Consider the following 19593-nt stretch of genomic DNA (forward strand, 5'->3'; position numbering starts at 1 on the left):
TTGCCAAGTATTTCTTTACATATTTTTTTACTCTACTGTCTGTGTCTCTTTCTTCTCTCTCTTTCTGCCAAGGCTCTGTTCATTTTTTGTATTTTTATCTATTCTTTGGATTTACAAATTTTCATTGATCTACCGAGTTCATCAACTTTTTTCTCTGCCTTCTCCAGTCTGTTGTTAAAACCATTCATTTTTACTTCAATTGTACTTCTCAGTTCTAGATTGTCTATTCTTCTATAGTTTCTATTTCTCTGTTGAAATTGCTCACCTATATTCAGTAATCATGATCATGCATCTCCCTTTAGGTCACTGAATATATTATAGTCGCTTTCAAGTCTGTTAATTCTGCTAATTTTAGGGCCCGCTATCATTCTGGGGTCAATGGCCGTGACATTACATCACATTTTCCCAATTCTTCACATGTCTAGTAGTTGCCTATTATAAACTGGGTATTGTGGCCATTATGCAGTAGAGATACCTTCTCCTAAGAGTGAAAATTTTTAGTATACCTGACAGTTAAATCTCTGGCTCATAAAGTCAAACCTGTGGAGGCTTGGTTTTGCTTTAAAATGCGTCTCTGAGCACAAATGTTTTACCAAGTTCCTTTAATTTGGTGAGAATCAAACACCAAATTGTCTCTCTTGACCAGAGTACCAACTGAAATCTTTAGCCAGTTTTTCCAGTTTTAACTGTTATTATCTTCCACTGAGCTCCACGGAATCTCTCTCCATAGTTCAGGGGTCACTAGCATATTTTAGGGACGTTTTTCATAGATTTTAGGGCTATCCGACTATAGCTCCCTCCTTTCGGGGATTTATCCACTCAATTTCCAGCCATTCTGGCAGTCCCAAACTCCATCCCTTGACACCGTGAGCCTAGTTTTCTGTTTGATTTTCAGCTGTCCTGTGTTGCATGATCTTTTCCTTAAGAGGAAAGTTGTACGCATTTGATGCAGGGGAAACATTTGGCAGTTTTCCAAAGGATACCTTTACCTAAAGATCTAAGATACAATATTCTTAAATCTGTACATGATACTATTATTATAGGAAATTTTGGCTTAAGTATACAATTCATTATTCTTTCTCAGCATTAATTCATTTATTCTTTCAACAAGTATGTTCAGTGTTTATCATGTGCCAAATACTCTTCCAAGTGGTAGACACAGAACAGTGAACGAGAGAGACAAGGCCCCTGTTCTGTGGAACTTTCATTCTAGGGCATCCAAACCAAGCACTGAACAATGACATTTCAGACTATGTCTTCCCCAAACAGTAATACTAGACTTTGCAAGGATATAAATTATAATAAAGTGATTCACTTTTTTTCATAAGCATAATTTTGAAAGAAAAGACTTGATTTTGTATGAGCATATATGATAGTCCCATAATCTAAACATTTTAGTTCCCAAATCTAAATATTTATCAATATCTATTTAAAGTTTTCTTTCTGAAAGACTGTACATATGTGCTTTTGACAGCATTCTATTTTTCACAGTGACAGTAGTTTTTTAGCATCATAAACAGCAGACAATTTAAGTTGTACAAAGAGGGATCATTAGTTATCTGACCAAATTATCTAATACAGAGAAAATAAACTTAGCTAACTGAGCACGACTTCAGAAGCCAATGTTGGTGAATAAACAGTGGGGTATATCCTCTATACTTAACTACATTTTTTTGACCCTGCTCTTCCTCTAGAGTTATAAAGTTCCTAAGGCAATGGAAAAAGGAAATATTTATCTTCCATAGCATTTCCTATACAGAGTTGCAAACAATAACATATCAAATTTAACTATGCCTAGGTACAGCAGCAGCAGGTACAATTTAATGTAGTAGCTGACTATAAAAAACAGAATTAATCATCATAAGCCATCCTTTGATCAGACCACAACTGGAAGTGATGTACTAGAAATGATGTATCTGCATACAAGCTAATTTTGGCCCCAAGTAAATAGAGTTTTTGTACATCTGAACAAGTTCATTAAATTCTTTGGCTTTTCACATATGGTTTTCTCTGTACAGTGATACATCACTAAAGTTCATTACAATGAAGTTTCATATTGTTCAAAAAGGTTATTTAAATGTTTAAAGTAATCTTAAGTTATGTCATTCATCTTGCTGGTGTCAAATGTGAAATGTTATATTTTCCTCTAATAAATCTATTCCCCAGTATAGCTGGAAATTCAGCTATAGCATTAATGCAGGCTCTGGGTATCATTCTTGCTGTCCAAATAATATTAAAGACAGAAGCTCTTTTATAAAAACTCTAACTTATTAAACATCTCTTTATACAGTCTGTTAAAGTAAAAATATAATAGGCACAATAATAAATTTTTGGTGAAGGATAAAAATGCTTAAAAACACAGCTTAACCATGGATAGGCTTCATAGAAATCCATGAAATCTCTAAAACTGTATACTAAATTATAAATTTAGGTATATGTCACAGATAGAATTCATAGCTTTCAACAGATTCTCCAAGAAGTCTAAAGTATAACAAAAGGTTAACCACTACTGCTGACATGGTGGAGGTTAATTTGCCAGTAAAAATTAACATCAGTTCAGTTCAGTTCAGTTGCTCAGTCGTGTCTGACTCTTTGCAACCCCATGAATTGCAGCATGCCAGGCCTCCCTGTCCCATCACCAACTCCCAGAGTCTACCCAAACCCATGTCCATCGAGTTGGTGATGCCATCCAGCCATCTCATCCTCTGTCATCCCCTTCTCCTCCTGCCCCCAATCCTTCCCAGCATTAGGGTCTTTTTCCAATGAGTCAACTCTTCGCATGAAGTGGCCAAAGTATTGGAGTTTCAGCTTCAACATCAGTCCTTCCAATGAACACCCAGGACTGATCTCCTTTAGGATGGACTGGTTGGATCTCCTTGCATTCCAAGGGACTTTCAAGAGTCTTCTCCAACACCACAGTTCAAAAGCATCAATTCTTCGGTGCTCAGCTTTCTTCACCGTCCAACTCTCGCATCCATACATGACTACCGGAAAAACCACAGCATTGACTAGATGGACTTTTGTTGGCAAAGTAATGTCTCTGCTTTTAAATATGCTAAAATATGGTCATAATTTTCCCTCCAAGGAGTAAGCGTCTTTTAATTTCATGGCTGCAATCACCATCTGCAGTGATTCTGGATCCCCACAAAATAAAGTCTGACACTGTTTCCACTATTTCCCCATCTATTTGCCATGAAGTGATGGGACCAGATGCCATGATCTTAAGTTTTCTGAATGCTGAGCTTTAAGCCAACTTCTTCACTCTCCTCCTTCACTTTCATCAAGAGGCTTTTTAGTTCTTCTTTGCTTTCTGCCATAAGGGTGGTGTTGTCTGCATATCTGAGGTTATTGATATTTCTCCCGGCAATCTTGATTCCAGCTTGTGCTTCCTCCAGCCCAGCATTTCTCACGATGTACTCTGCATATAAGTTAAATAATCAGGGTGACAATAAACAGCCTTGACGTACTCCTTTTCCTATTTGGAACCAGTCTGTTGTTCCGTGTCCAGTTCTAACTGCTGCTTCCTGACCTGCATACAGGTTTTCGAAGTTAACATCAAATTCTGTAAATTGGGTCTGCTCTCACTAATTTACATTATTAGTACTATATTCATACCTATTCTAATTATTAGCTCAGTTAGAACACACTTCTATTCCTTTAAGATAAGTTGCAGTTCCAAAGAGTTAAGTTTGGGGAAAAATTTTAAAAAAATAAACAGCCTTCATTTGTAAAACAAATGTCTCAAATTCATAATGCAAGAATAAATATAAGGTATATAGATGGCCTAGAGTAACCCATCACACATTTAAAAAACAAAATCTAACAAATAATGGCTAACTGATGTACATTCAAAGGACAGCTGTGTATAAAGATACTACAGAGCTATTATGTCATCTTCACTTAAAATGGCAGTTACCACTGAAAATTTTTTTAGGTTTATCAATCCTCATAAGGTAAGTCAATAACCCAGATTTCATAGATCTGTATATAATATGCTCGTGTTTCCGAGGAGACATTCCAGTAATTAAAAGGCTTTTAGGTTGTATTTCTAGCACCATTGCTGACTGTTTCTACACTGGCCATCAAAACATTTTACTTTTTTGTGCTGCACCATTTTAAATAGAGATAGTGTTTAAGCAGAGATGGTGTTAGCCTGTTTCATTTTCCTTCCATTTGCAGCTAGATGCAGTCATGTGTCCAGTTCTGGCCCATGCAATGTGAAGATGATGATACATGCCCCTTCCAGAACTAGTCCATAAATCATCTTTTCAATCATCCTTTGAGCTCTCTCCCTTTCCTCACAAGCTGGCTGAATGTAGTAATTCCAGTGGTTGACACCAAGCAGGTCTTTGGGGACAGCTGAGTCACAAGATGGAAGGAATTGGGATACCTGAGTCACCCACATGGTTCTTTGTGTGAGTGAAAAATTAACTTTTATAGAGTTCCACCATGAGGTTTGGGGTTTTTTGTTTCAGACACAACTATCTTACCCAAGATGAGATAAAATGAGGGAATACTTAAGAGTAGCTTGGAAGGAAAATTCCGAAAACAAATATAGGGTAATAATAGCTTATTTTTATTCAGAGAGTAAAGCATGGACTTCGGAGTCACAAGGGTTGGGTTCAACTTTAGATTCTGACACTAGCTGTGTGACACTGCGTTAAACTAAAACAGTTTACTACACTGTAAAACAGGAATAACAAATAACCTACAGTCCACAGAATTATTACTAGGATTAAATAAAATATATAAAGAATCTAGCACTAGTATGACATATTAATCACTTGACAAATATTAGCCATTATAAATATTTGAGAAGATGACACAAATGTAACTAAGCCACTTACTTGATAAACCTGTTTAAAAAAAAAGATTATCATGCTTAAGGTTAGAAATAAAATGAAACAAACTGTTGGCTCTGAAATGGTTTGTCTAATGTAATCAGAATACCTAGTCACTTGCAAGTTTGGAATATATCATTATAGAACATAAATTTCTCCAAGATGAATATAGTTTTCACCCTTATGTTTATATGGTTGTAAATCTACAGTAAGTAGTCTAACATTAAAAATGGAATAAGTAAATTCAACTTAACTACTTTTATACATAAGGGAGGTGGAGGAAGCTCAACAGATCATAAACACAGGCACATCATTTCCAGGAAGTTTTTTGGAAAGTGAATACTTATCAAGACTCAAATATACTACCTTGAGCTCTACCTCTAGATAATGTCTATGATCTCCTAGAAACGTAAACTAAAAATTCATTCCCGTATGGCACAAAACCTCCCCAAAAAAGACAGTTTAAACTATTACAGAAAGAAAAGGCATTATTCATTCCATTTTCCAACAAAAAAATACTTAAAACATTTTGACTAGCTCCTTCCAGGAACTATTTAGAAGGGTAAACAACACAGCAATAAGGAAAAGGATGGAAAAGCATAGTGCAAAATGACGTGTGTGATGGAGTGCCCAGAGACATGAAAAAAACAGGTTAAAAAAAGACCGAGCTGTCAAAAAAAAAAAAAAAAAAAAGAATCTTTTTGATTGGTTGAAATACTCACTGCTATACATCAACAGAAGGGAGATATTAACCTAGTTTGAGATATTAGTCAAGTTTGTGTACCTCTGAATTTCAACTTTCTTATTTGAAAGCTAAAGTGATTGGATAAGGTAAAGTCTAAGGTCTCTTAGTTCTAAAAGACTATGATTATAATATACAAACACATATACAGCTGTAACACACATCATGCACGCGTAGTCGTCCCCAACTCTGCAACCCTATGGACTGGAGCCTGCTGAGCCACGCAATTTCCCAGGCAAGAATACTGGAGTGGGTTGTCACTTCCTTCTCCAGGGGATCTTCCCAACCCAGGGATTGAACCCGCATGTCCTGCACTGGCAGGTGTATTGTTTACCACTGAGCCACCTGGAAAGCCCAATACATACATACTCTAGGGTTAAAAGTGGACAAATAATAGTTTCTGAGATAATTTTTGTTTCTGTTCTTTTAAAAATATCTCCAAATTCTCTAAAGTGTTGGTATACTCTTTGGTCTTAGTAAATCCAGTGGAATGAATTGCAAACTGAATTTTACCAGTTTCATCATTAATCTGAATAATACTTCTATTTGGACAATTACAAATATTAAGTATTTGGGCTAATTTTGTCCTAATCAATTTTCTGTAAGTTATTTAAAAAACTATTGATAACAGCAGTATCCTGCCTCTCCAATTCTGGAAATTCATTTGTCTCTTTCTCCTAAAGAACATGAGGAGTGGAGAAAGCAGAGACCTTTGGTTAGGGTAAACCATTATGTGTGTGTTTGTGTGTGTATTTAATTTTACAACATATGTACATGATGAGGTAAAGCACAGACTGGAAGAGTTATGTGGCAGAAGTCCTAAAAACTATCCTTAAAACTTTCTTCAAATTATAAAGTAATTCTCAGAAGCAACAGTGTTTCTTGGGAAACAAGAGGCACAATAAGCAAAATGTGTCTATTTTGCTCCAGATACACAGCATTTGCAGAGGTTCCCTCTAAATATGTCCCCCTAAAATCAGAACTGAAATACAAATGAAATATTTATTAATTTTATAGGAGAAGACAACTAAGGGAGTATTTTCAAAAGAAAGCAGGAGAATCTAGATAAGAATTATACAACAGGTAAACAATCATAAAGGTTTATCATTGTTATGGCTCTCTCATTAAGAATTCAAAAGAAACAAAATGGGTTTAACTATAATTGTACAACGTAGTATTTAATTAGACATATCAGATATTTTAACTATAAATATTTAGCTATGGAAAGCATCAACAAACTCCAATTTAAAAATCAGCAATCAAGAGACAGAGGGGATCTCAAATAAGCCATGAGATTCAAAAAATGCAAAGGCTACAAACTGGAACTATTCCACAAATACTAGTCATACACAGGTGAATCTGCTAGATACCCTCGTGAGTTCCTCAAAATAACTTCATTTAATTGTGGAACCTATACTTCTAGTGACTCTAATGTTTCAATCTAACGTTAAACTTTTAAGTGAGAAAACTGCAATCTAGAGTTACTCAGTTGAATACATCATCACTAGCCATATGAGGCTATTTAAATTAATTTTTAAAAATATTTAAAAAAATAAAAAAAAATTAAACTCCAGTTCCTCAGTTGCACTAGCCACATTTCAAAAGCTTTATAGCCACATACGCCATTCCGAGGTTGTATTAATGGTAAAGAACTCACCTATCAGAGACATAAGAGACAAGGGTTCAGTCCCTGGGTTGGAAAGATCCCCAGAAGGAGGACACGGCAACCCATTCCAGTATTCCTTCCTGGAGAAGCCCACAGACAGAGGACCCTGGCCAGCTGCAGTCCATAGGGTCGCAGAGAGTCAGACATGACTGAAGCGACTTAGCATGCATGCATAGCTATACATGGCCACTGGCTACCATACTGGACAGTGCAGGTCTAGAATATTTCTATCACTGCAGCAAGTTCTGGTGCAATACAGTGCTGGTCTAGAGATTACTTGATTTATCCAATGGCTAATGTGCCAGAAAAACTCTTAGTCCTCTTCCTACTATTTTACTTCCTTGACAAGACCTTCATTAATCACCTGGTTTCTGACTGATCACATTGGCCTTTAAGTTCTGCTTATAAACATCCACTTGCTTCCCACAGATAAATGAATTTCAAACTTTGCATGCAGTTCAAAGTCTTACACAATCTTACCTTAGTCTCTTACCATTCTCTGACATAAAAACACACTCCAGCTGACTGGCCTACTTGTTAAATATATTAATAAAACATAGTTTCACCTCCATGACACTTCCTATGTCTTTGTCTCTGGCTGAATACTCTCTTCTGCCTTCTTTGCTCTGCTTCTTAGGCGGCACAGTGGTAAAGAAGCTCCCTGCTGATGCAAGAGACACAGGTTCAATTCCTGGGTCGGAAAGATCCCCTGGGGTAGGAAATGGCAACCCAGGGGATTTTCTTGCCTGGAAAATTCCATGGGCAGAGGAGCTTGGCGGGTTACAGTCCATGAGGTCAGCAAAGAATCAGACACAACTGAGCACACACACACCCATACCGCACTGCGCTGCTTATTTAAACTCCACTATTCTTTGAGACCCAACTCCTATCTTATGTCCACAAATCATTCTACATCAGTAATTATAAACTACTAAAAATTATTTCATTTATATAGAAGTTTACAATTTTCTAAACATGTCACCTAAATATTTTACTGTCATTCTTTGCTAGAAATGTGGGGGAAAAGTTAAGCAGAGTAAACGTAATCGAGAGTGTGTGTAAGAGTGGTGCTGATCACAATTACTAAAAATTTTTTACTTTTGGCTGTGCTGAAATTCCGTTGCTGCATTTGGGCTTTCTCTAGTTGCAGTAAGCAGGAGCTACTCTCTAATTGCAGTGCACGGGCTTCTCATTGCAGTGGCTTCTCTAGTTGTGATGTGTGCGCTCAGGAGCTGTGGCACATGGGTTTGCCCTGAGGCACGCAGGATCTTCCTGGAGCAGAGATCAAACCTGTGTCCCCCGCACTGGCAGGCAGAGTCTTAACCACCAGACCACCTGGGAAGTGCCACACAACAGTTTTTTTTAAGGATGATCAGAACTAACTGAGAAGATGACACTTAAACAAAGACGTGAGGGGAGTTAGCCATGAGGAAACCTAGGAAAAGAACATCCAAGGGAAAGGCAACAGTCACTGCAAAGGCCTTAAGGCGGAATGTGCCTGATCGGTTCAAGGAATAGCCCAGAGGCCAGAATGAGGTCTAAGGGAAACGAGCAAGGAATATATGAGACAGATCAGAATGTTATCAGCCCAGCTTGTGTAGGGCTTCACAGACCACTGTAAGAACTCTGACTTCTATTTCTAAGTGAGACGGGAAAACTCAGGAGGCTTAAGAGGCTTCTAAACAAGATAGTTTAGAATCTGGATATTAGTAATTTAAAAGGATAATTCTAGTGTTAAGAATAGAATTCAGTTCAGTTCAGTCGCTCAGTCATGTCTGATTCTTTGCAACCCCATGGACTGCAGCACGTCAGGCCTCCCTGTCAATCACCAGCTCCCAGAGTTTACTCAAACACATGTCCATCGAGTCAGTGATGCCATCCAACCATCTCATCCTCTGTTGTCCCCATCTCTGCATGCCTTCAATCTTTCCCAGCAACAGGGTCTTTTCAAATGAGTCAGTTCTCCGCATTAGGTGGCCAAAGTACTGGAGTTTCAGCTTCGACATCAGTCCTCCCAATGAACATTCAGGACTGATTTCCTTTAGGATGGACTGGTTGGATCTTCTTGCAGTCCAAGGGACTTTCAAGAGTTCTCCAACACCACAGTTCAAAAGCATCAATTCTTTAGCCCTCAGCTTTCTTTAGAGTCCAACTCTCACATCCATACATTACTACTGGAAAAACCATAGCCTTGACTAGATGGACCTTTGTTGGCAAAGTAATGTAATGTCTCTGCTTTTTAATATGCTGTCTAGGTTGGTCATAACTTTTCTTTCAAGGGGCAAGCGTCTTTTAATTTCACAGCTGCAGTCACCACTTGCAGTGATTTTGGAGCCCCACAAAATAAAGTCTGACACTGTTTCCACTGTTTCTACATCTATTTGCCGTGAAGTAATGGGACCAGATGCCATGATCTTTGTTTTCTGAATGTTGAGCTTTAAGCCAACTTTTTCATTCTCCTCTTTCACTTTCATCAAGAGGCTCTTTAATTCTTCTTCACTTTCTGCCATAAGGGAGGTGTCATCTGCATATGTGAGGTTATTGCTATTTTTCCCAGCAATCTTGATTCCAGCTTGTGCTCCTTCCAGCCCAGCATTTCTTATGATGTACTCTGCATATAAGTTAAATAAGCAGGGTGACAATATACAGCCTTGACGTACTCCTTTTCCTATTTGGAACCAGTCTGTTGTTCCATGTCCAGTTCTAACTGTTGCTTCCTGACCTGCATACAGATTTCTCAAGAGGCAGGTCAGGTGGTCTGGTATTCCCATCTCTTTCAGAATTTTCCACAGTTTATTGTGATCCACACAGTCACAGGCTTTGGCGTAGTCAGTAAAGCAGAAAGAGCAGAACAAGAAGAGGTAAACACAGTAACAGGGAGGACAGTTAAAAGGCAGGTGCAATACCCTAGGACAGACATGATGATGGGCAAAATGATATGTCTTGAAAGTAGAACTGATAGAACTGACATGGATTCCAAGAGGATTTTGGCCTGATTAACCAGAAGGCTGAAACTGCTGTCCACTGAAATGGAGAAGACTGTGAAAAGAATAAGTTTTAGGGAGAAGCTAAGAGCAGGGGTTCCCTTTAAATCTTCGGTGAGAAAATGCATCCAAATACCCAAATGACAAGCATAGAGTTTAGGAAAAAGTTTGGCCTAGAGATAAAATTTTGAGAAAAGTTGTTACCTGGATGGTGTGTAAAATCACAAGTATGGATGAACTCACCAAACGAGTAAATAAAGAAGGGTAAGGACTGAACCCTGTGGCACTCCATCCTTAAGCTACAAGGTTTACAAGAGGATCCAGTAAAGGAGACAGGGAAGGTAGAAGGAATCACACCTTCATAAGACAAAACCTGTTGATCTATCCCATCAGGATTATGTTTTCACCCTTCCCCTAAATATAAACTACATCTTAAAAAGTCAAAAGCAAACAGGGGCAAATTGGCAGGAGGAGTGAAGAATGACATGAGAGACAATAACAATGTATCTTACAGAATATAAACTATTTCTTAGCCTGTTCAGACATGAGGGTATTTAGACACTTCCTCTGATATTTCTAAGAATGGATAAGCACTCCAAAGGAAGGGCTGTCTTATCTCTGACAGTCACAGTAAGTGATACAAAATAAAGATAAGCACAGATCTTTTTATTTTTGACTGTATATTAGTTTCCTGTGACAAATTACCACAAAGCAGGTGACATAAGACAACAGAAATTTATGTTCTCACAGTTCTGGAGGCTAAAAGCCTCAAACCCAGCAGGGTTATAATCCCTTTTGGGGTGGCACAGGAGAATTTGTTCTTCACCTCTTACAGCTTCTGGTGATCACAAGCATCTCTTGGCTTGGGGCCACATCACTCCAATTTCTCCCTTCACGGTCACACTATCTCCACCTCTTCTGTTTATCTCCCTCTCTTTTGTCTGTCTGTAAATTCCCTCTACTTTTCCATTAATAAGGGCAACTTGTCACTGAATTTTGGACCCCTTGGATAGCTTGGGATGATCTCCTCAAGATCCTTAATTACATCTGCAAAGACTTTTTTTCCAAATAAGGTGTCATTCATGGGTTCCAGAGGTTAGCATGTGAATATATCTTTTTGAGGGCTACCACACAATCTACTGCATGATTCCAGAAATTATTAGTAAAATGTGTTATGTTTATGCAAAAAGTCAAGGGATGTTTATCTGTAATTGTAATAAATCATTATTTTTAATGAAAGCATATGGCTATCAGGAGATATCTATTTAGTTTGGCTATGTATGTGATTTAGCTATATTTGGCCATGCATAATTGCTTACCAGGTAACCACTGCAACCCCTAGTTCAGATAAAAGAATGAGTCATTGTGCTATACCGTACATATCCTGTGATGACAGAGTTATTTTCCCCATTTATACGCACTTAATCAGTGCCCACCCTCTATTTCCCAAGGGCTTTATTTCATGATTTTAAGGATGCCTATATAAGAAGTGTTGGTTATTCATATAAACAAAAACTGAAGGATAAACTTGTTCACAGGCAATATTTAAATAGATGAGAGGTTTAAAATTTGGTTCTGGAGTAGATCTAGTCACCTCTCTTGACTCAATATAAGAGCATTTTGTACTGATTTATCCACTGTAACTTACTCCAGTGTGGGAGGCACAGGAACTCCACACACAATAGTCTCATGGGTACTTCTTCCTTCTGTTTTTACACTCAGATCTGCTATGACAAGTTACTAGTAATGAGAAAATTCCTTTTCTAACAGTCTTGTCTGAGTAGCTAAATGTTTCAAAGACATGGGTGTGTGTGGGGGGGGGGTGCGCGCGCGTGCACCCATGTGCTCAGCTGCTCAGTCACGTCAGGCTCTTTGCAACCCCATGGCCCGTAGCCCGTCAGGCTCCTCTGTCCATGGGATTTTGGAGTGGGTAGCCATTACTTTCTCCAGGGTATCTTCCCAACCCAGGGACTGAACTGTCTCTTTCGTTGGCAGGAGGATTCTTTACTAATGAGCCACCAGGGAACCTTCAAAGACATAATTTATACTAATAAAATGAAATAGATGATAGCACATTCTCTCTCATTTTATAAACAGGGAAAGTGAGGCAGAGTCACTTTGAGAAAGCTGTGCAAACAAAAGAAGTCAGGTATTCTGACTTTCAGTTTAACTCAGTATTTCCAATTCAATGATACTTGTGCTTCTGTATTTGGATTCAAAAGACATGTTAGAAAAAGACTATCAAAAAGACCAAAGAATTTCTGTGGAAAGGAACAAACATGTCAAACAAAATATTCCTAGAGCTATGCTGTCTAGTGTAACCGCATAGTGGATCAAAGACTTAGTATGAATAAAACAATGTAAAGTCATTCATTAATACATGCTGAGATGGTATTTTGTATATATTGGATTAAATAACATATATTTTGAAAATTAATTTCACCTATTTCTTTTTACTTTTTTAATGTGACTAAAAGAAAATCTTGATGACTTACACTATATTTCCATTAGACAGCCCTACTATGGGTATGATATAATTACATTATACATACTTTATTCAGTTAGCAAATACTTAATCCAACATCTATCACTGTCAGGCCTATGCTAAGTGCTGAGACTTAAAGAATAAACAAAGATAATGGTCCCTGCCATCACAGAGTTTACATTATCTCTTATACTTCCACTACATAATCTCACTTATGATAATGCATAAGAAAACAGAACACCATTTGGGGAGCAAATGCCAATATCTGACTTAAAAATCACAAAATATGAATCATCAGTACATTTATAGTACTGGTCATCTATTTTTGTGATACATTACTTACATTATTATGTAAGTATTCAGGGGTCTTCAGAGAAGGACAGAGGTTGAAGATATGAAGTGTCCATAATTTTAAGAGACTGAGTTCAGATTTCTGGACCCAAGACCAAGTTTTAAAGGTTTTTTAAATCAGGCTGATTTCTGAGGATTTTACATCAAAATTCAACACACAAATTTATTTGAGGACTTAAACAACTCTATTGGTTTTGTCCTACTAAGACTTTCACATAAAAAACTATCATGTAGAAATTAAAAAAAAAACAAACAAGTAGCATTTCTTGAGTACATGACTTTTAAAACAAAATATTAGGTAACATCAACAGGACAAGAGTATACAATGTTTTCTGGGCTAATAACTTTCAAGAAAATGTTACCAATAAACAAAATAATTGTTCAGGTTTTATTGACAGCTACAAAGAGCAAGCAAAAACTACTTTATCAAAAGTGTTAATCTTTCTTAATACATAAAGTATTACGGACATATGATAGCTATTGAGAAACAAAGTTTCCAAGTTTGAAACACCCAAAATGATTTCACTGATGTTTTTGGTTGAAATCTACCATCATCTGAAATACAGATGTGTTTAGCAAAGGAATACTATCCCTCGGTTTTTAGCTGTGCAGGTGTGGTTATATATAGCTGTTTCAACATTATACAAAGCTACATATACAAACTGATACTTCATAACTTAAAAACTAAAAGGCAAAAGAAAAATAATAATTACTCCAGATTGGAGAAAAAAAAATTACCTAAGGAAAATTTACCTGATCTCCATAAGTAATAAGATTAACATTTTGCTTTTAAAAAAGATCAAACCCAAACCTTTAAGCTAAAGTACTACATATATGATCCTTTCAGACCATCATTAAACTACTAGTGCTAGTTTGCCAAATACAATGCAAATACAATCAAATATAAAGTTAGAAATACAACTTTTTTTTTGGCCTTCAGTCCAAAATGGCCTATTTTTTAAATGGGCCTTAAATGATAAAAGATCATAAAGCTTAGTAAGCAGGAAATCAGCCTGAGTTTGACAATCAATTGTCACTTGTCAGAAACATCAGAAAAACAAATAAGAATTTTCTAAGATTTCCTTTATAATCTGAGTAGAGAAAAACGGAAGGCAATTCAGATATAAACGTGACAAAATTTATCCCCAGCTTACTTTCTGCCTAGCACCTGACTAAGGATCTTTACATGTTATCACAAATATTTGTTCCTTCTCCTCCTTGGAAAATTCAGAAAACTACATTTTCAATCCTCAATGCTCTCCAAATTGGGGAGGAGTGGGATAAGGGTGGGCAGGGATGATGAGAAACCAAAAAATTTCTGTGATAAATGTAAGTGCTTTAAAATCAGAACCTGCCATAATATACAAGAGATTCTTTCAAATGACAAGTTTGTTTCAAATTACCTATATTTAATTCCACCTAACAACTCCATACAAATAATCTTTCAATTTGATCCCATTAAAGAGAGGCAACCCCACGTCTTAATCAACAACTACAAAAGTATTACCTTACAACTTCCTCTATTTCAAATTTGTGATTTGCATTTATTTTCCACTAAAATGCTGAAGTAGCTTTATAAATAGACACTTATCTCAGTATCTTTCACATATTAAGTAGGAAAAAAAAAACATTGTTTCATTTAACCTAGTAAAAAGGCACCCAAAATTCTATAAATACCACCAAAATTTTAAAAATTCCAATACTGGTCTAAAGACAGTAAAATGGGCTGTTCTTTATATAAACGCTAATGATCAAGTGAAGCACCATCCAAAAGAAACACCAATACTTCAAATAGCTACTATCTGAAGACTAAAAATTGAGTTGTGTGTCAACTCCTAAGATAATGTTACAGTTTTAAAATATAACCTTACTGGAATCTTCCTGGAAGTCACAGATACTGAAAAACTCCCAAACCACTCGGGTATTCTTGCCTGGAGAATCCCCATGGACAGAGGTTGCCTGGTGGGCTACAGTCCATGGGGTCACAGAGTCGGACAGGACTGAGCGACTAAGCACACACACTAACATTAGTTGGGCCAAATGTAATTTTTCCTCAGAAAGACCCTTTGTTAAGATATTAAAACAGTCCTGAGGACATATGAAATTTAAATTTCAGTTACATTGTATACAATAATAAAAAGAGAAATAAAGCTAAGAAAAAGAGGTTTTGTTGTTGCTGCATAATTTGGTTTATTTATTAAGTCCCAAGACTAAATCTTTACCATCTAAATTTTAAGTAGCAGGCAAGGAACATCTGAAATGTTAACAATAGATCACTGCCATTTTCTAAATAGAATTATTTACATTTTGATTCAGTTCTGACAGCTGGGTGTTAAGGAAGCATAAACTGGCAAATACGGTAAAAATGGCTTGACTTATAAACAGAAGTGGAAAGATGCTTATGAAGATGGTTAATGGCAAAACTGAAAATGAAACTTGGGCATACCATCAGAATTCACATAACAAAATGGGTCAAGGAATTCAGTTAAAATAAAAAAATACGTATATATAAATAAAAACACAGTCATGTTCTTACCACCACCCCCCCCCCCAAAAAAAAGGAATGGAAAGGAAAAATCAGGAACATTTTAAGGCAACCGATCAGAGGAAAGAACCGCTTTATTCCTCCACTGTTTACTAACACTTAACACGAGCATTTGCAGCCAACACCTGGGTTTGAAAATTGCAACAGCATTTAAACGCTGTCCTTTTTAACGTCCACCCAACAGGACTTCCAGCAACATTGTGAATAGTAAATATTAACCAGGTAAAGCATCGTTCGTATATTTCTATCTTCAAGAGCTAATGGGGGGGGAAAATAAGATCTTTCTTTCTCCCATATATAGCCATTCTTTTCCCTCTTTTATTTACTGCCCTTGTCGCGAGGTTAATGAACCCTAAACTTATTTTCCTTCCTCCTATTAATGAAAGGCGGTGGGGAACGATAGAGGGGAATTCAAATGATAGGAAAAACTGGAAATTAAAAACAGTGGCATTACTTGCTAGATGAAGACGGAGAAGTCTCTCAAGGTTTAGCACGAAGGAGACAATCCTGGGAGACCCCCCTCGTAAGACATACTTTACCCCAAGGCCACACCAGTTTTCGTCGGTTTAATTTCTGCTTTTGCAGGGGGTGGCCGTCCCCCGGATGAACGTTCCCCGGGGCATGCCTCTCTCTTTTCCCCAGGGGGCCCCCAGCTGCACCGGGTGTGGGGGGTTGGGTGGGGGGCGTTGGCCTCGGCTCCGAATTTTGCAGCGAGGCCCGGAAATCAGTCCCGTTAAGAGCCTATTTCACCCATCAGGAATGCGCTCCGCCCCCGCCGCCGCCTCCCCGCCGCGGCCGCCCTCCGCGTCGCCTGCTCCGGGGGGCCGGGGAAGTGCCGGAGCGGAGCGCCGCCTCCGTCCCCGTCACAACACCGCCGGGTCGGCCGCCGTCGCCCCAGACTGCCCCGGCCAGGAGGACAGGGCTCGCGGGGCGGATCCCAAGCCTCGCCTCCCGCCCGCGCGGCCGCCAGCGCCGGGGCCGAGCCGGGGAGGGGGGGCCGCGGATCCAGTGCGAGGCCTGACCCCCAACCAGCCCGTCAATCCCCGGCGCCGCCCCGGCCCCGCCGCGCAGAGCGCGAGAAGGGGCGCCTCTCCCGTGGGATTTCCGAGTCCATTTCTGTCCCGGGGAGCGGCCGGAGAGCCCCGCGTCGGAAACGGGAGCCGCGCCCCTGCCCTCCGGCTCCCGGGTGCAGCCTTCCCCCACTCACCCCACCCCGGACCCGCCCGTACCTTCAAGTCCTCGGCAGGGCGCAGGGCTGCGGGCGAGCAGGCCCATCTCCCGGCGGCGGCGGCAGCGGCCAGAGGAAACACAGAGGAGGGTTCCTCAGAGCCGCCCAGGCGCCTCTCAGCTGGGGCGGGGGGAACGCAGAGGAGGGGTCCCGACGGCCGCTTTCCCGAACTCCTCCTCCGCAGTTCTGTCTCGACGGCGGTTCCCGGGAATCAGCGCCGCAACTGCCATTCTCTGCCCCCCGCCCCGCTTCCCTCAGCCCCCGCTGTCTCCGCCCCCTCCTCCCACTCCTTCCTCCCGCCCCCTCCCCGCCCAGCCGCGCCTGCCCCGCCCCGGAGCGCCGCCCGCGTGCCTTGCGTCATGGCGTCACGCCCACCCCGGCCCGTCGCTGGACGCGGGGGGACGCGGGCGTTCGCTCTCGCTCGTTTCGCCCGGTTCCCCTCACGGGAGCGTCCCACCTACGGCTCGGGTGACCGGGAGTGTGGCGCCCCCCTCCACGCCTCCTGCTTGACCTCAGCCCGAGGCTGTCAGCGGCCCTTCCTGCCCTTCTGCCCGCAGGACTTCTCCCGGGCTCTGGGGCAGGTGTCTCAGGACGGGTTGGGGGGCGGGGGAGGGGGGATGCCTGGAAGCCGCTCTCGAGGTGTAGGGAGGTGATGGACTTGGGGACCCCCCGACTTTCGGCGTCCCGCACGCCATTGTTCAGTCCTTTTGTTTTCTCGCGGTTCACCTGCTAGAGTGGCAGATCCCAGGGAGTGCAGGGAGGGGTTGCTGCAGCGAGCTGCTTCGCTCTGCTGGAGGAAACGTCCTCTCAGAGTTCCCCACTCACCTTCTTTTAATAGAGCTCAGGCACTGCTAAAAGCAGCGCTTTTTAGCCACAATTTAACACCCTGTGTGAGGGTTCGGAGAATATATCCCTCGCCTCTTTTTTTTTTTTCTCCACCTCTTTGATATCACGAAATCGCTTAAGTATTCAGAATTCATATTTCAGTCCTGTTCGATACCTTCTAAATGACTTTAATCCACTTTTTCTGTCCATCCCGTCCTAAAAGCCAGTCATACCCTCTCTGAATTTTTTAACCTCTTCATGACTGGTTATCAGTTTTTCTTAGTTGAATAAACACATTCAGGCCATTCCTTCCTAGTTGATTTCAAGATTCAGTCACTCTTTGGAATACTGAGAAATAGGGATGTGATACATGCTGGACAGTGTGCCTTTTGCCATCTGTTACTTAACTATATCACCCTGTCAATCCTTGTTTTAGTGAGTCTAATTAGACACAAAGGAGCCGTGAGCAAACTTGGTATCTTTGGTAACCTAGTAAATGTTTACCAATTACAGAGCTAAACAATCTAGGCAGTTTAGGTCTAAGTATCTTTGACCACAAATCTTGAAGTAATCATGGATATGTTCGTTTTTATTTATCCGATGTTTTAAAGCTGTTACATATTCCTTTCAGTGCTATTTGAAGGCTGCCAGCAATTTATTAAGTGGGATACTTTAAGCCTATAGGTAGTACAAGAATAGTAAGTTAAATGGATTTATAGAATTGAAACCGCGGTGTCTTTCAGGGGCTCCGAAGAGCTCTGGTGCTATATAGCTCTTTATGTCTCAGTGCAGAAAAGAATTGAGAGGCAAAGTGATAGACAAGTGATTTATTAGAATAGAAAACCAATGAGGTTTAGAAGTGGCAGATGAGAAATGCTGTGCCCTGAGAACTTATTGGGCTGCGTTTCATAATCAAAGGAAAAGTGGGGAGGAGGAGAAAAGCTTCTTTGTCTTTCTTGAGTAGATGCTGTGCTTCCATCATCATCAACTCCTCCTTGTTATTCAGGAGAGTTTTCTTATCCCTACATGGTCAAGCTAGGTCCACAAATTACTGTTTTTATGCATATAGAGAACATGTCCTGGGGATCATTAACTTACTGTGCTCGCTGGGCAGTATGTGGGTCTCATGCCACCACTGTTTTGTGTTTGGACGCCTGTCTAGTGTTCTGCTGCATGGTTTTGTTGCTAAGCAAGCCTGCTTGGTTTTGTGGTTCAGCAAACCTGCTTTCTTGAGTAATCATTAACTTACAAGGGTTTCCCATATTTTTTCTACTTATAGTCCCCTAAGTGGGATTAACTATTTAATCACCTACTTTGTCCCTTTACTCTGTCCCTGTCAGAATGGTACCCACACATTGTATAATTCTTCTTGTAATTATGTCAACATGTTGAACATTTCAGAACAGATGGGGCATTGGCTTGGAAGGGAGTTTTGAGTATAGAGGCTCTGCAGAGTGAGAATGGTCTTGTGTTCTAATTGTCGTAATTTCTGGAGATGCCTTTTCCTACATTTTTTGTTGGTTAGTTGCTCAGTCTCCGACTTTTACGATCTCATGGACTGTAGCCTGCCAGGCTCTTCTGTCCATGGGATTTGCTGGGCAAGATTATTAGAGTGGGTTGCCATTTCCTCCTCTAGGGTATCTTCCCAACCCAGGGAGCAAACCCATGTCTCCTGCATCTTCTACATTGAATACGGATTTTTTATTGCTGAGTCACCAGGGAAGCCCTGTTCTTCACTAGGAAAGTGTAAATCTATTAAACAATCTGTTGAAGAGCTCCACGCAAATCCCCCCAAGCAGTTCAAATTTAGCCTGTCCAAGACATAATTTGTTATCTTTTTCTCAAAACTTGCCTCTATCTTTTACCCAGGACCATGCCAGATATCTAGGATTCTTCCTAGGCACCCTCTTTTTGATCAGTTGCAAT

The 19593-nt window shown here is 40.0% G+C and overlaps 2 protein-coding genes across 4 annotated transcripts in view; one reads left to right on the plus strand and one right to left on the minus strand.

Annotated features, from left to right (window-relative positions):
* Positions 1 to 17102, minus strand: part of RNF19A (ring finger protein 19A, RBR E3 ubiquitin protein ligase) — a 56212-nt gene extending 39110 nt beyond the window's left edge. For 2 of the 3 annotated variants that reach the window (XM_065902629.1, XM_065902627.1), the window contains exon 1: positions 16844 to 17102. The gene's annotated coding sequence lies outside the window, so the exon portion shown is untranslated. Of the gene's footprint in view, positions 1 to 16068; positions 16259 to 16843 lie in introns of those variants that run through there. The other variant, XM_065902628.1, reaches the window with a different exon arrangement.
* Positions 1 to 19593, plus strand: part of POLR2K (RNA polymerase II, I and III subunit K) — a 185648-nt gene that overhangs the window by 143212 nt on the left and 22843 nt on the right. The gene's annotated exons all lie outside the window — the stretch shown is intronic.

This window comes from Muntiacus reevesi, chromosome 12 (assembly GCF_963930625.1).
Source record: "Muntiacus reevesi chromosome 12, mMunRee1.1, whole genome shotgun sequence".
Lineage (NCBI taxonomy): Eukaryota > Metazoa > Chordata > Mammalia > Artiodactyla > Cervidae > Muntiacus > Muntiacus reevesi.